We start from the raw sequence: 4421 nt of genomic DNA, 5'->3' as shown, positions 1-4421 counted from the left end.
ACTATTAATATAAATCTCCAAAATATCAAAGATTTGGAAATTGAGAGCTACTCATCAATTGGAGAATCATTGAATAAGTTGTGGCATAGGACTGTGACTCAATACTATTGTATTATAAAGAATGTTGATCAGAATGGTTTCAGAAAAACCTGAACTTATATGATCTGCTGAAAATTGAAGACAACAGTCTCTAATTATAAATCAGGTGACCTAACCGTGTATTGCACCCTTTATTTATTTGTTTTTATTTATTTACTTATTTTACTTGTTGAGTAACTTATATTTAATTCATTTGATTAATGTTTTATTACTCTCTTTAATTTATTGGCCTTATTTCAGCAACTGCTTCTTTATTTGTAAAATAAAGGGATTTCACTCTTTGGTTACTAAAAGTCATTTCATTTCTTTTTGTGTGTGTGTGTGTGAAAAAACCAAGGCTTCCAGGCTTTTATTGTAGTCCCCAGCTCCAGGTGCAATGTCTGTAGGGCAGACTCTGGGTACAATGTTGAGGCACATGCACATGCACTCGAGGTAGGCACACTCACGTTCAGGGCCAGAGGGAGCAGGGACTTACCTTCAGGTACTACAGCCCCTAGCAGAGGAGCAAGGGGAGGGTCGCCCTGGAAGGAGAGGGGGGGCTGGGGGAGGAGAGGGGAAGATCGGAGCCAAGGCTATTTCTTGGCAAAAGAAATCTTCATGGCATTGTTCTGAGTTATCCTGAAGCCCTGCAGGGCGTCGCGGGCAGCCCCAGCCTGCACTTCATTGTCAAACTCCACAAAAGTGATGTCGTGGTGCCCAGGGACCAGACGCACCTTTTTGAAGCCAGGAAAATGATTGAAGTGCATAGACAGCATGAGCTCATTTGTCTCCTCTGGCAGGTTGGTGAGGAACAGAATATGGTTGGGCAGGTGGCATCTGACCAGGCATCATCTGCTGTGGGGGCATGGCGCCAGGTGGAATCTGTCCAGGGGCCAAGCTAGGTGGGGGGATCATCCCTGGGAGAGGCATATAGGGTGGCTGCCCTGGAAGATGGTGCATGATGCGGGGACCCTGGCTCATAGGTGGCATCCCTGGGACAGGCTGGACAGCAGCCACAACAGGGGCCACTGCCCCTCCAGGAACGGCCTTCTTGACCGCAGGTGTTTCTTGGCCTTTGGGTTTTCTCTTCTCCCTCTTCTGGTCACGCTCCACATAGGTGCCCTTCATCTTGGCAATGATATCTGAGTCCGACTTGGCATACTGGATTCTCATGGACTTGTCGTAGAAGGGAAAACCTTGCATGGATTGCAGAGCATCGGTGGCAGTGCTGATCTCCTTGAAGGCAACAAAAGCTTGAGAATCTTCAGGCTCCTAGATACCAGGATGTCCAGAATCTGGCCGAACTGGGAGAAGATGGCATAGAGGGATTTCTTCAGTTCATCCTTCTTTATCTTCTCGTTGAGGTTATTGATGTAAATGGCGTGGTTGGGGCTTGACTCAGACACTGCCATGGTAGAAAACTCTGGATTTTGACCAATGGCTAGCTCTGCGAGCACAGCCGCTGGCTCTCTCCATTTCATTTCTTAATCTACAGGATAATTTTGCAAATTCTGTTATTTTACCAAAAGCTAATTTTCTCCCTAAACTACTACCTTTTTAGTTTGATTTATTTTTTCTGAGGTTCCAAATTATTTATTCTTTATTCTCTTTGTGTTTTATTTACATATTTTCAATGCCTCTTTCCTTTCCCATGTATGTCTCTGCCCATATAGACAGATAATAGTGTTGGCTCCAGTTTATTGAGGAACTGGTTTTTTTTTTTTAGATTTTTGCAAGGCAATGGTTTTAAGTGGCTTGCCCAAGGCCACACAGCTAAGTAATTATTAAGTGTCTGAGGTTAGATTTGAACTCAGGTCCTCCTGACTCCAGGGCCAGTGCTCTATCCACTGTGCCACCTAGATGTCCCTTGAGGAACTATTTATTGAAAACTTGAAGATAGGATATCCATCTATGGTTCTTTTGCCTAAGCTATAAGATTGCGGATCTAATTCTCTTTTCCTTCATTAAATCTCATTATCTTTACCTGTGAACCATGAACATTGTCCCATACCAAATGAGGCAATGTACTGGGAAATACACTGAAAAGTGTAAAAGAAATTATGATGAAGATAAGATAGATTGGTCAATAGTTAAATAATTTTATTCACATTATACACTGAAAGGTGAGATACTGATGTCAAAAAAAGCACTTCAGCCACATTATGAAAAGATAAGACATATTTGAAAGATTTGAGAAAGACTGAAGGTAAAATGAAAAGAGAATGGCAGAAGTTGAGATGAATGATAGCCCAATGAAAGGAACAAAGTTTTGGGCAGACTTTGGGAAATAGGACTATAGAATCATCTGGTATTCTGCAGTATCATAAAAAGTCAGAAACAAATTCATGACTAAACAACAATAATGTTTCTTAAAAAAAAACCTTTTTCTTCACTTCCAAAGTTAATCTTAGCTATTTTAATTGAAAGAATATCCTGTCTCTAGATGCATAATTCTAAGTATCCACATATATTAAATGACATCATTTGAACTCTAAGTTATTTGTTAGTGCTTTATTTTCAAAGAGGTGAAATAGCACCTAAAGGTGATGTCTTGACTCGTGTGTGAATTTGATTTAAGTAAGATAGTTACACAAAGTCATGTCTTGCTCTTTTACCTAGTTATTGAAGTCTAGTGCCAAGAAAAGTCATGATGACTGATGATGTCCAATAAGGCATCCATATGTTTAACTTTTGTACTGCTTTTCAGTGTTGAAATAAACCATGCTCAAGGAAGTGGACAAGATAGAAGTAGTGCATGAACCTATGCTCTTGGACTCTTGTAATATGAGGAATAAAATAATACTGCCAGCTCACTTTTCTTACAAGAAGGATGCTGTCTCAAGAAGAACATGGGGATTCAGTTCTATTATACTGATCTGAGACTATATGGTTGAGAGACTGTCAATGATAGCATTTTATTTTGTATGGACTAAGATACCTTTCAACTCTAGCATTGTCTTTATTTTAATTAACTAATCAATAAGCATTGCTTAATATAATAAGGTAATTGCTGCTCTAGTTTGAAAAAATGATAGAAAACCAAAGTATATTCATTGAGCTCAAGGAATTCGGATGCTATCGAAAGAGATAAAATGTTTTATCATGTACAAAATATGTAGGCAATTTATATATACTATATATATATATATATATATATATATATGCAAATTGCTTACCTATCATAGAGAATATTCCCTAAAACAAAACAATAAATGACGATAAAAGTGATTAGTCACCAAGGAAAGATTTCAGGCAACAATTGTTGCTTTAGTTGAGTCTTTAAGGAAAGATGGGGAAAAAGTTGAATACATTCAACTTTTGGAGATGAGACATGTTGGCTCATTAATGAATAACTTCAAAGAGACCAATGTGATTTGATTTCAGAGTTCAGTAAGGGAATAGTTTATAACAAGTCTAGAAAAAAATAAGCTGATTTCATATAGATAAGGGAATCAAATGACTAAGGAATTTCTATTTACTCCTAAAGTCAGTATCAAATAATTGAATTTAATTACTAAGGTTTAGGGTCAGTCAGAACTCGATTTTATTAGTCATTGAAGTCTAGTGACTAGACTTTTATCAGTTGTATGGAGAATACATTTAATTAGAATAATAATGAGGAAAAGAGAACAACTTCAAGACTTTTGCAAAAAAGCCAGGTGATGGGTAGTGTGAGTGTGGACTACTGTGGTGGCTGTATGAATAGAAAGAAATGGAGATAGATGCAAGAGATGTTATGGCTATCAAAAAAATAAATAAAATACAATTCGATATGAATTATAAGGATTAATTAGAAGGCAATGTTGAGTCTCAAGTAAGATTAAGTATGGTTCATTTGGTTCTTTCAAATGATAGTGAAAATATTATAAGGTTTGCTTGTCACTAATATTTTATGGTTACTTAATGCTACTTTTTATCTCTTAAAGGGTAAGAAAAAGCACGTCATATTTTTCATAGATTCCTTTAGCATAAATAAGAGCCACTATAAGAATCAGGAGTTACTTCACTTCACTTCAAATTGTGATCCTCTTTGTGATCTGCTATCAAACTCCTTGGTGAGGATTTTCATTTCCATTTAAAAATTGTTCTTTGTTTCTATTTGTTAAATGCTCAGGGAGTAGTGTAGTAGAACAGATTAAATACTGAAGTTGAATTTGAAATACCTAGACTTCTTCGCCAGTTACTTAAATTCTTTGTAAACTTATGGGGATTGAACTATTATTCAACCATAGCTCACATTATCGACTACAAATCTGGACTTTAAATTTCTGAGCCTATATGTAAAATGAAACAAACTAAACAAACCAAAAAATGATAAAGAAAAGTAAATCTCCCAGTATTTG

At 37.1% G+C, this 4421-nt stretch overlaps 1 pseudogene; it reads right to left on the bottom strand.

Annotated features, from left to right (window-relative positions):
• Nucleotides 1–671: 671 nt before the first annotated feature.
• On the bottom strand, nt 672–1490 carry LOC141516877 (U1 small nuclear ribonucleoprotein A pseudogene; annotated as a pseudogene).
• Nucleotides 1491–4421: the final 2931 nt, after the last annotated feature.

Source organism: Macrotis lagotis, chromosome 3 (assembly GCF_037893015.1).
Source record: "Macrotis lagotis isolate mMagLag1 chromosome 3, bilby.v1.9.chrom.fasta, whole genome shotgun sequence".
NCBI classification, from domain to species: Eukaryota; Metazoa; Chordata; class Mammalia; order Peramelemorphia; family Peramelidae; genus Macrotis; species Macrotis lagotis.
Note: the sequence above shows the minus strand (reverse complement) of the source record. Positions and strands in the feature narration are given on the sequence as shown.